This window comes from Bos javanicus, chromosome 3, assembly GCF_032452875.1.
Source record: "Bos javanicus breed banteng chromosome 3, ARS-OSU_banteng_1.0, whole genome shotgun sequence".
NCBI lineage: Eukaryota > Metazoa > Chordata > Mammalia > Artiodactyla > Bovidae > Bos > Bos javanicus.
Genome location: NC_083870.1, coordinates 77,195,099 through 77,208,400, shown reverse-complemented (window position 1 = coordinate 77,208,400; position 13,302 = coordinate 77,195,099). Strand labels below are relative to the sequence as shown.

The 13,302-nt window shown below is 40.7% G+C and overlaps 1 long non-coding RNA gene across 1 annotated transcript in view; it reads left to right on the top strand.

Moving 5' to 3' along the window:
• Nucleotides 1–13,302, top strand: part of LOC133244438 (uncharacterized) — a 134,101-nt gene that overhangs the window by 47,395 nt on the left and 73,404 nt on the right. Inside the window, exons 3-4 of the long non-coding RNA XR_009735405.1 lie at nucleotides 3,294–3,588; nucleotides 6,497–6,623. This is a non-coding gene — a long non-coding RNA (uncharacterized LOC133244438). The remainder of the gene's footprint in view (nucleotides 1–3,293; nucleotides 3,589–6,496; nucleotides 6,624–13,302) is intronic.

The window sequence follows — 13,302 nt, the reverse complement described above, 5'->3', positions numbered from 1 at the left end:
TTTCAGGCCCAGAAGTACCTCATGTCACATAGGCTCACAGTCTCTTGGTAGAAATGTAGACAAATGGCCTCAACTAACTGTAGGATGTGGTCTAGTCATGTGCCCAGAGGAAAAGCAGGGCCCTGGTGCTTGTAAACACTAGCAATCTCTATAACAGATGTCCCACCCATTTACTGATGCTCTGAGAACCACTGTACTCTGTTGAACTAACTCCCTAACTCCCAATTTATTTTCTGAATGAATTTAATGTTTTTGTTAATAGTAAATACACATGGAAAGAATTTGAACTGGAGTCAAACATCAGTATTTTCTAACATCACTGAATGGAAATAAAACATTATACAAAGACATAAACAGACTGATATAAAAATATATCACCAAATCTCAGAATGTCAGAGAAGAGTGAAAGACTCTTAAAAACCATCTAATTTGGTCTCCTAATTTTGCAGCTAAGTAAACTGAGACCAAGAGAGGCTAAATTATGTGTCCAAATCTCTGTAGATAATTAGTAAGAGAGCTGGGGTCAAAATCTAATTGGTGTGATCTCATGCTTTAAATTACCAACAGGAATTTAATGCATCAAGATAAAAAGTCTTCATGTTATACTTTCAAAAGGCAGAGAACAATTAAATAGTTTTGAAACCTAGTGGGTCTTTAAATTACACAGTTGTACAAAGGAAACTTTTATTTTTGATGGGGATTTTGCTGTTTTAATTGATGAGATGATAAGTGTTTACCAGAGAAATGCCTGCTGCCCAGAGATGAAAGAATTGTTATAGCAGTCAGGGTGGGGCTCTTTCTGTAAGAAATAGGAGGCCATTTTTCTTGGTTTTCACAATTACAAATTTAGATCAAGTCAGAAATCTGAAAATGGATAGTCCTTTGTTTCTAGGATAAGAACATTTCTCAGTTCTACAGAAAGACTTGCTTTGTAGTGTTATGTTCTTTTCCTTAGTCTAATCTAGGTGCTGCAGTTTCTTTCGTCTTCTTCCTCTTTTGTATACAACCCAGTATCTCACTTACTGGCATTTGACACTAGGGACTCTGTATGAATGGATTTTCTTTCTTTCTTTCTTTCTTTTTTACGTTTTTTTTTTTTTTTGTATTTTTTAACTTTACAATATTGTATTGGTTTTGCCATATATCAACATGAATCCGTCACAGGTATACATGTGTTCCCCATCCTGAACCCTCCTCCCTCCTCCCTCCCCGTACCATCCCTCTGGGTCGTCCCAGTGTTGCCAGTCCAGGTTCGATGCACGATGTACTGGATTTTTTTTTCTGAATGAAGTTTACCTGCATTAACAAGATTTATTAGTTTTACAGGAAAGTTTATGTAGACTATATCATGTACTTATCTATTACCTTAAAAAGAACCGCAGTGCCTCCCCTTTAATACAGAGATTAGTAATGGAAAGCAAAGGTCTGGAGCCAGACTGCTCAGGTTTAAGACCTGGCTCTGACTCTTTTCAGTTGTGTCACTTTAGGCATGTTACTTAATTCTTCATTCTTCTCTTAGTTTCCTCGTTTGTAAAATGAGAATAATATTTAGTGCATTCAGCTTAAAGTAGTTGTGGACATTAAAAGTTGATATATGAGACACTTAAAGCAGTGTCTTATATATAATAAGTACTAGTATATATTAGCTCTAAGCATTATAGCCTACCTTGTGGAGGGTGTGAAGGAGAATAGATATTAGTTAATAGAAAACACAAATACGTTTTCTAACTTATGAGAAGTTAAGGAAAAGTACTAAATGCTATTAATGTGTTAACAAAGGAACTAGATTTAGCCTGGTAATGTATTAATAGTATAGAATTCTTTATATCTTAGTTTTTCCTACTGATACATAAGTTGTGTGAAAGCAAGAAGCATGTCTTAATTCTCCTTATGTAATTGTCAGTGAGCAGAGTATCTAGTGCATAGCAGGGACTCAAGACTACCTTGGAAAGAGAGATTAAAGGAAAGGGAGGAAAAAAAAAATCTTGATTCTACAGGTATCATCATGAGACTATAAAGATGTTGGAGGCAAGTATTCTGCAGAGGGTAGAGAATTAATCTCCCTGGTGACCCTCATCTGCAGAGATGTAGGACCTTGGAGGTCACAATTCTAGTGATTCCGGGCATCTGCAGCTTAATGAGGATGTATCCATTTATGCATTAATGCTCATTCACATGGTTCAAAGCAGTCCCTCAGGTCTTCCCGGAGGACTGGTTTGCTTATTTTATACTGGGTTCTTAGAATATGCTGACATGTTTAATAATCAGGGACTCTTGACTGGGGGAGTGCTTATCTTGGGGAAAGCCAGTGAGCTATGTTTGAAGGCAGGCTTTCCTTCTCTCTTGGGAGTTAAACAGTTTGAAAACAGGCTGCCTTCAGCCTTGCCTAGAATCCAGAGTGAAGGAGAAATATAGGGATGCCATATCAAAGGGGCCCTGCTGTTCTCCTGGCCTGAGGGTGAATTCACTCCACAGGTCATCTGGTCTGAGAGTGCTGCCCTTTTTTAAGGAGAGAGAGAGAAGGGAGGAGCAGATGGCTAGGTGCCTTGCTACAGGTCACACAGTGGCCAAGCCCAGAGACCTCAGACTCCTATGCTCCCAGTCTGATACCCTACATCTTAACAAGTGAAAATTTGAACCATGTGAAACAACTTTTTAAATCTGCAAATGACTAAGGAGGGAGAAAGAGGAGGCTGTATTGTTTGAACCTCCAACTTTAAATTGCATCAACATGCATAAAAACCTATTTCAAAATAAGACAATCAAAACAGTTAAAAATTTGCTAGGCATCATTCTGAGAGTTTTATATGTGTAAGTTCATTTAATTCCCATAACAGCACTATGACCTGGGTTCTATTATTATCCCTCTTTTACAGATGAAAAAACTGAGGCATAAGAGGTTAAGCCATTTGCCCCAGGTCACTCAATCAGGAGACTGAAGAGTTTAGGATAAAGATTTAGTTAAACATTAAAGGAAAACAGTGTCACTGCTGCTGCTGCTGCTGCTGTCGCTTCAGTCGTGTCCAACTCTGTGCGACCCCACAGACGGCAGCCCACCAGGCTCCCCCGTCCCTGGGGTTCTCCAGGCAAGAACACTGGAGTGGGTTGCCATTGCCTTCTCCATGTGTCACTATTGAATACTTAACACTAACTTTGTCAGGGTGTACATCTCTGTCCCTTTAATCTGTCCCATCCATGGTAGGGACAGACCTTTCAACATCATTATATTGATAAATAAAAGCTATTCTAAGAGAGGCGGTCAGGATCCACAAGAGAGTCTTGTTTTATTTCAGGAGCTCCACTCAGAAGACACCTGGAATGGGGCTCATCCCAGACTCAGCTAGGAGGGACAGACCTTAACCTTGGCTGGGACCCAGAAGGCAGAGGATAGAAAAGAAAAAGGAAGTAAAGAGGAAATAGAGAAAGCAAACTCTATGTGGACTGAAATACAACCTGCTGGGAAGACTGGAAAACGGTTTAGAGTCCTCTGGATGCCAGATGTGTTTGTGACCCAGCTACAAGGAAACTGGACTCTTTCTGGTCACGTTGGATATCTGCATGCGCTTCTAGGTGTTGTATTGCATAAAGGTAATACTTTATCTCATCCAGCTGTCAAAATAACCCTTTCAGCTAAATATTATATTCCCTTTTATACAAATAAGTAGGCTGAGATTGAGCTAGTTTAACTCATGTCAGGGGGCTAGTACCTGGAAAGGACCTGAGACTCCAGTCTGCAGTTTTGAAACTGATACACTTTCCCTTACCCTGAAAAGTGAAGTGAAGTTGCTCAGTCGTGTCCGACTCTTTGAGACCCCATGGACTGTAGCCCGCCAGGCTCCTCCATCCATGGGATTTTCTAGGCAAGAGTACTGGAGTGGGTTGCCATTTCCTTCTCCAGGGGATCTTCCCGACACAGGGATCGAACCCCAGTCTCCCGCACTGCGGGCAGACACTTTACCGTCTGAGCCACCAGGGGAGATGCTGGTTAAATATCCAGCTGAGCCTGTAAATGCTTCCTTTTTCCTCATAAGTTAGCTGAGTTAGGGCACTAGTTCTGTAAGTCTTCCTCAGTTCCTCTTCTGTATCTCAGCCCCTCCTCCCAAGGCCTCAAGCCCTGATGCTGCCCTAAAGGAGGCCAGTGAGGCCAGAGCCACACTGGGAAGTCAGGAGAGGGCACATGACTGGGCCCAGACAGGGCATCTCAGTGAAGAACACAAGAGTGTCATGGGCTCCCAGGGGCCTTTTCATTGCCCAGGTCTTCAGTAACAGACTATCAGTAATGTCCTAAAATAGACAGCATCAAACAGTCCTGGCCTTGGCTTTGAGTTGCCACCAAACCAGGAGGCAGCTCAGGAAGCATTAGCACATTTTGCTCTTCTAGGAATAAAAGAACCACAGATGTGTCCTTGAGTCTGTTAAACAATGTTAACTAAGGGAGGGGTCAGGAGAGAGGTATGTGTGGTGGTTTCTGGGCAGGAGATGAGAGAAGCCACACGGCTCATTTGTCCGGCACTAATGGATCTAAAATGAGGAGCCTTGATGCCAAAGGGACTGCTGTCTTGAAATGAGAAGGACTGAGAACAAGGGAAGTCCATTAGAGTCATGTTTGTATTTCTCCTCCTCTGAAGCTGGATTTTAGGCTCACAGGGAGAAAAGACCAATGATTTCCATCCTTAAGAGCTTTGCCCATTAGTGTCAAATTATTCCAGGAGGGAGAAGGCAGAAAAAAAAAAAAAAAAAAGGCAGCAGAGTAAACAGAGGATTTGGAAGTGTGCTATGGAGCTTCTTTCCTCTGTCCCAGCCAGAGCTTGACCTCTTAGGAAAATGATTAATAGTTGATAATTGGGGCAGGGAGCTTCCCTTGTGGCTCAGAGGTAAAGAATCCACCTGTCAATACAGGAGATGTGGGTTTGATTCCTGGGTCAGAAAGATCCCCTAGAGAAGGAAATGGCAACCCACTCCAGTATTCTTGCCTGGGAAAGTCCATGGACAGAGGAACTGGTGGGCTACAGTCCGTGGGATCAAAAAAGAGTTGGACATGGCTTAGCGACTAAACAACAATTGGGGCAGGGGCTTGTTTTCTCACCCTCTACACATTCAGGCTCTTAGCAAGAGATGGCCTTACTTATATGGCCTACTAACTACAAAGTCATAAAGACTCATCAAAATTGCAATGTACCCTAGCTCTGATCAATCATTAACTTCACCAAAACAAAACAGTCTTGATCTTCAGAAATAAAAATGTAACAAAATAATAAAAGTAAAATAAAATAGTATCTAATATTTATAAGCACTTACTTTGGGCCAGGTCAGTTCAGTTCAGTTCAGTTTAGTCACTTAGTCGTGTCCGACTCTTTGTCATCCCATGAATTGCAGCACACCAGGCCTCCCTGTCCACCACCAACTCCCAGAGTTCACTCAAACTCACATCCATCAAGTTGGTGATGCCATCCAGCCATCTCATCCTCTGGCGTCCCCTTCTCCTCCTGCCCCCAATCCCTCCCAGCATCAGAGTCTTTTCCAATGAGTCAACTCTTCACATGAGGTGGCCAAAGTACTGGAGTTTCAGCTTTAGCATCATTCCTTCCAAAGAACACCCAGGACTGATCTCCTTCAGAATGGACTGGTTGGATCTCCTTGCAGTCCAAGAGACTCTCAAGAGTCTTCTCCAGCACCACAGTTCAAAAGCATCAATTCTTCAGCATTCAGCTTTCTTCATAGTCCAACTCTCACATCCATACATGACCACAGGAAAAACCATAGCCTTGACTAGATGAACCTTTGTCGGCAAAGTTATGTCTCTGCTTTTCAATATGCTATCTAGGTTGGTCATAACTTTCCTTCCAAGGAGTAAGCGTCTTTGAATTTCATGGCCGCAGTCACCATCTGCAGTGATTTTGGAGCCCAAAAAAATAAAGTCTGACCCTGTTTCCACTGTTTGCCCATCTATTTCCCATGAAGTGATGGGACCAAATGCTGTGATTTTAGTTTTTTGAACGTTGGGTTTTAAGATAGCTTTTTCACCCTCCTCTTTCACTTTCATCAAGAGGCTCTTTAGTTCCTCTTCACTTTCTACCATTAGGGTGGTGTCATTTGTGTATCTGAGGTTATTGATATTTCTCCCAGCAATCTTGATTCCAGCTTGTGCTTCTTCCAGCCCAGTGTTTCTCATGATGTACTCTGCATAGAAGTTAAATAAGCAGGGTGACAATATACAGCCTTGATGTACTCCTTTTCCTATTTGGAACCAGTCTGTTGTTCCATGTCCAGTTCTAACTGTTGCTTCCTGACCTGCATATAGGTTTCTTTTAAATGCTTTATAAGCTCTAATTCTTTAAGTCTTGCAGTAGTGCCAAGAGGTGGAATGTGTATATAGCTCTATTTTTTTTTCTTCTTCTTTTAAAATATTTATTTATTTATTTCACTGTGCAAGATATTAGTTGTGGCACTTGGGATCTTTCATTGCAGCATGTGAACTCTTAGTTTCATCATGTAGGATCCAGCTCCCTGACCAGGGATTGAACTTGGGGCCTCTGCGTTGGAAGCATCGAGTCCCAGCCTCTGGACAACCAGGGAAGTCCCTACAGCTCCATTTTCAATCAAGAACACTGAGGCTCAGTGGAGTAAGTATTTCATCATCTTCTACCACTTAAAAAACTGTTCCAACACTATTATTACAGTTATCTCATGCTTTTTGGGGTCATGAAACTAGATAGCACATAACAGAGTCAGCTCTGCTTTGCTCCAAGATGTCTAGAACCACAGCTGGGATGACTTGAATGTCTGGGGCCTGATAAGGGATCTTACATGAGGTGTGGCCTCTCCATAGGCCAGCGTGAGTTTTTTCATTATGTTGTGGGCTCAGAGTAGTTGATTTTTTCCATGGTGTCCCAGGCTTCCAAGAGCAAGTGTTCCAAGAGGCCTGAGCTGAAGCTGCAAGGCTTCTTTTGGCACAGCCTCAAAACCCCTAGAAGGTGACTTCTGCCCCTAAGACTAGCCAAGATTCCAGGAAAAAGGAATAGGAGAGACATCAAAGAATTGAGAATCATTTAAAATATGCTACTGTAAATAATCAGTGAAATCATATAGCCAGTAGGTTGGAAGATAGCATTACTCAGACACTCTTAATGACTATGCCAAGTTTAGCAGCCTGGTAATTGCATTTATGTATCATTGAGACAAATCCAGTGGACGATGGCTATTTTGATGTTCATTTGTAATTCAGTTATTTGGCACACAGATTACATTTTCTTCCAAAGACATGATGGTTCTTTCCTCTCTCTCTTCCTTAAACATTTGTTAACACCAACTTTGTGCCAGGCATTATCCTAGGTGTTAGGAATAAAAAATGAATAAACTACTGTCCCTATTTTTAAGGGTTTCATGGGCTAACAAGGAGGGACAAACATCTGTTAATTACTGTTCAATGTGATTAGCATGCCATGATAGGAACTAACATGGAAACAGGAAGAAACTCCTACCTTAGGAGTCTGGGAAGGCTTTTTTAAAGGAGATATGGTTTGATTGTATCTGAGAGGGTTAGGAGGAACTTACCAGATATTATGGATTGAATTTTTATGTCTCTTCCACCCAAAATTCATATGCTGAAGCCTTAACCCTAGGGTGACTATATTTGGAGATAGGACTTTTACTAAAGTAACTGAGGTTAGATGAGGTCATAAGGGTGGGGCCCTGGTCTGAAAGGATTAGTGTCCTTGTAAGAAGGGACACCAGACAGCCAGCTGCCTCACCTTCCTCCTCCTGCTTCCCACCCCAACAAGCTGAGAAAAAGCCATGTGAGGACTTACAAGAAGGCAGCCTTCTGCAAGCCCAGATTAGAGTCCTCACTGGAAACTGAATTGGCCAGAACCTTGATTTTGGACTTCCAGAAACTGTGAGAAAATAAATTTGTTTAATTTGTTAAATAAATTTGTTAAACTTGTTTAAACTACACAGTCTATGGTATTTTGTTATGGCAGCCTGAGCTAAATAAATAAGCTAGCTAGAAGGAGAGGAAGAATGTTCCAAGGAGAAGCAACAGAACATTTAACTGAAAGGAGAATTAAAAGAGGATGTCATATTTAGGGAACCACTAGTAGTTCGTCAAGCCTGAAGTATTATATATGTGGGTAAACAATGGGAAACAGACCAGAAAGATGCAAAACTCTGGATGTTTGACCTTTTTTTTTTTTTTTGACCTTCTTGAATTGCTGGATTAACCAGCCCTGAGCTCTGCATTTCTCCTTATGTGAGATATTTCCATATTCTTTGAACTACCATGACATGTTTTCTCTGCTTTGTTTTTAAGGGCATTGACTCATTTTGGCTACATTTTACAAAATCCTAAAATAAACATGATTTTAAAAATATAGAATTGTAATTCTCTCTTGATAAAAATGTACTGATATTAAATCCAGGGTAGACTCTCTACAGTGGCAAATGCCTGTGTTTCCTTTATCATGCCTTTACATTAAATAGATGACTGCACGAATTATGTTACAAAGACAGGCTATAATGTTGATATTCTAACCAGGAAGACAGGAGGATACAGATCACATGTCTTCCCTTTTTACAGACATAGAAATCACATTCAACACTTCTATTTGTGCACCATTGGTCAGAACTTACTTACATGGGAGCACATATGTGGCTGCATGAAAGATTGACTTTACTTTGGATGGTTATGCTTCCAGAAACAATGTGTGGGCTTGTTGCTAAAGAAGAGGGGCAGTGATGTTGAGGAATGCTTACTCATCTCTGCAACCTAGAGACTCCTCACAATTCATCTAGATGATGATGCACTTGTATGAGAGGTGGTAGCCGGAGTGGAAATGGGTTCCTGAAGGGATTTTCTGGGTAACTGTGAGGACAATGCTGGTGTGATTGGACTTTTGCTATGGTTTCTGACATGTAGTCAGTTTCCTGTTGGAACAATTAATATTCTTGCCCAATGAACCTAACATGATTTTCCTGGAGTTTTATATTTTTCCTGTAGCTAGCCCTATTAGAAGAAAGAGACATTAAACAGAGAGAATATTTTAATCAGTGGAATATATGTTCTTGTTATTTCATAGTATTTCACAGTCTGTAAAGTGCTTCAGTACCATATATCCCACCTGGATAAAAAAGCAAAAGCAATATTAAAGAGTCATTCTACAATTTTTGCATAGCAGAAGGAAACATCACCAAAGTGAAAAGAACAACCTACAGAATGGGAAAGAATATTTGCAAACCATATATCTGATAAGATTAATATCCCCAAAATGTAAAGAAATAAAGCAGCAAAAAACAAAGACAAAACAAAACCCTAAATAACCCAATTAAAAATGGGCAAAGGACTTGAACAGATATTTATTCAAAAAATGTGAAATGTTCACAGGCACATGAAAAGATGCTCAACATCACTAATTACTAGGGGAATGTAAATCAAAACCACAGTGAGATATCACCTCATGCCTGTTAGACTAGCCATCAGAGATAACAAGTGCTGGTATGGATATAGAGAAAATGAACCCCTTGTGCATTGTTGGTGGGGGGGGGGGTTGTAAATTGGTACAGCCACTATTGAGAACAATCTTGAGGATCTGAGGACCCTCAAAAAATTAAAAATAGAGCTACCATGTATTCTAGCAACTCCACTTCTGGGAATATATGCAAAGGAATTGAAAACATTAACTTAAAAAGACATCTGCACCCCCATGTTCATAGCTGCATTATTTGTAATAGCCAAGACATGGAAACAGCCTAAGTGTCCATTGATGGATGAATGGATAAAGAAGTTGTGAGATATATATATATATATATATCTAAGCCCAGTATACATATATATGTATGTATATATGTATCTATATAGATATATATATATCTTAGTCCCTCAGTTGTGCCCAACTATTTGCAACCCCATGGACTATAGCCCACCAGACACCTCTGCCCGTAGGGATTCTCCAGGCAAGAATACTGAAGTGGGTTGTCATGTTCAGAGGATCTTCCCAACCCAGAGATCAAACCCAGGTCTCTCGCATGGCAGGCAAATTCTTTACCAGCTGAGCTACCAGGGAAACCTATACATATATATATATATATATATATATATATATATATATATAAACATTATATATATAATTTAGTCCTTAGAAATGGGGAAATTCTATTTGCAACAACCAGGATAGATCTTGAAGACATTGTGCTAAATGAAATGCACATATCTCATTATAGGTGGAATATATAAGATAGGATTATTTATAAGCGACAAGAATATGTGCTTATCAATGGAGTTCTGACTTTTCACTTTCTACCTAAGAAAATGGTAAACATTCTCAGATGGTGTATTAGTTTCCTGGGGCTATAACACAGTACCATAAACCAGGTGGCTTCAACAACAGAAACTTAGAGTAGACGTCAAGAACCAAGAACTTGGTAGGGTTGGTTCCTTCTGAGGGCTGTGGGAGAGATCTCTCTCTCTCTGCTAGCTTCTGGAGGTTTTCTGGAAATCTTTAGCATGTAGATGTAATTCTCACTATGTCTTTACATCTCCTTCCTTCTGTGCATGCTTGTCTATGTATCCAAATTCTCCCTCTTTTATAAACACACCTTGAATCATACAAAGACACTCTAATGACCTCATGTTAAGTTGATTACTGCTGTGAAGAACTTATTTCCAAATAAGGTCACATTCTCAGGTACTGAGGATTAAGACCAACATATCCTTTGTGTGTGAGGGAAGAAGGGACACAATTCAATCCATAAGAGATAAGTATTATTGAGGAGAGATCTTTGATTTTAATATAGTTTAGATTTACCATCTTCTGGCTTTCTTTGATTTTTCTCTGTCCCCCACACTCTTTTTCTTCCCCCTGGTTACTCCACTAATTTGTCAGGGTACTTATTAGTGATTATTTATGTTATTATTCAGTATTCATGTTAAGTATTCAAAATTTGTCATCAATATTGCTGATGAGACCAGATTCCCCAAAACCTGCTGTAAAATGCTAGCTGTCTGATTTACTTTACACTACCATACAATTGTGCTTATCTCACACGCTAGTAAAGTAACGCTCAAAATTCTCCAAGCCAGGCTTCAGCAATACGTGAACTGTGAACTTCCAGTTGTGCAAGCTGCTTTCAGAAAAGGCAGAGGAACCAGAGATCAAATTGCCAACATCTGCTGGATCATGGAAAAAGCAAGAGAGTTCCAGAAAAACATCTATTTCTGCTTTATTGACTATGCCAAAGCCTTTGATTGTGTGGATCACAATAAACTGTGGAAAATTCTTCAAGAGATGGGAATCCCAGAACACCTGACCTGCCTCTTGAGAAATCTGTATGGAGATCAGGAAGCAACAGTTAGAACTGGACATGGAACAACAGACTGGTTCCAAATAGGAAAAGGAGTATGTCAAGGCTATATATCGTCACCCTGCTTATTTAACTTCTATGCAGAGTATGTCATGCAAAATGCTGGGCTGGAAGAAGCACAAGCTGGAATCAAGATTGCCGGGAGAAATATTAATCACCTCAGATATGCAGATGACACCACCCTTATGGCAGAAAGTGAAGAGGAACTCAAAAGCCTCTTGATGAAGGTGAAAGAGGAGAGTGAAAAAGTTGGCTTAAAACTCAACATTCAGAAAATGAAGATCATGGCATCTGGTCCCATCACTTCATGGGGAATAGATGGGGAAACAGTGGAAACAGTGTCAAACTTTATTTTGGGGGGCTTCAAAATCTCTGCAGATGGTGACTGCAGCCATGAAAATTAAAAGACGCTTACTCCTTGGAAGGAAAGTTATGACCAACCTAGATAGCATATTGAAAAGCAGAGACATAACTTTGCCGACAAAGGTTCATCTAGTCAAGGCTATGGTTTTTCCAGTGGTCATGTATGGATGTGAGAGTTGGACTGTGAAGAAGGCTGAGCGCCGAAGAATTGATGCTTTTGAACTGTGGTGCTGGAGAAGACTCTTGAGAGTCCCTTGGACTGCAAGGAGATCCAACCAGTCCATTCTGAAGGAGATCAGCCCTGGGACTTCTTTGGAAGGAATGATGCTAAAACCGAAACTCCAGTACTTTGGCCACCTCATGTGAAGAGTTGATTCATTGGAAAAGACTCTGATGCTGGGAGGGATTGGGGGCAGGAGGAGAAGGGGACGACAGAGGATGAGATGGCTGGATGGCATCACTGACTCGATGGATGTGAGTTTGAGTGAACTCTGGGAGTTGCTGATGGACAGGGAGGCCTGGCATGCTGCGATTCATGGGGTCGCAAAAGAGTCGGATATGACTAAGCGACTGAACTGAACTGAACTGATGGGGATGGTTGCAGTGTATTTCATCTTTGCATCCCTCATTTAATGTCAACACTCTCGATGCCTCCTGTACCCTGCTTCCCATTCCTTACATCTGTGTTAACTTTCTTTTTTCTGTATTTGCTGCAGTTAAGGGAAACTTTCAGAGAAAAAGTTATTTTCTAACTAGACTCTAATCTCTTCATCTCTAAGCACACACCTTCTGTGTAACTTTTTTTTTTTTTGGTTATGCCTCACAGAATGCAGGATTAGTTCTACAACCAGGGATCAAATACATGGTCCCTGCAGTGGAAGCACAGTCTTAACTAGACCGCCAGGGATTTCATTGTGTTGTTCAGTTGCTAAGTCATGTCCAACTCTTTGTGACCCCATGGGCTGCAGCATGCCAGGCTTCCCTGTCCTTCACTATCTCCTAGAGTTTGCTCAAACTCATTTCCATTGAGTCGGTGATGCTGTCCAACTTTCTTATCCTTGGTTGGCCCCTTCTCCTCCTTCCCTCAATCTTTACCAGCATCAGGCTCTTTTCTAATGAGTCAGCTCTTTACATCAGGTGGCCAAAATACTGGAGTTTAAGCTTCAGCATCAGTTCTTCCAATGAATTTTCAGGGCTGATTTCCTTTAGGGTTGACTGGTTGGATCTCCTTGCAATACAAGGGATTCTCAAGAGTCTTTTCCAGCACCAAAGTTCTAAAGCATCAATTCTTTGGCACTCAGCCTTCTTTATGGTCCAATTCTCACATCCATACATGACTACTGGAAAAACCATAGCTTTGACTAGATGGACCTTTATCGGCAAAGTAATGTCTCTTCTTTTTAATACACTGTCTAGGTTTGTCATAGCTTTTCTTCCAAGGAGCAAACATCTTTTAATTTCATGACTGCAGTCACCATTTGCAGTGATTTTCGAGCCCAAGCAAATAAAATCTATCACTGTTTCCACTTTTCCCTCATCTTGTTGCCATGAAGTGGTGGGACTGGATGCCATGATCATTGTTTT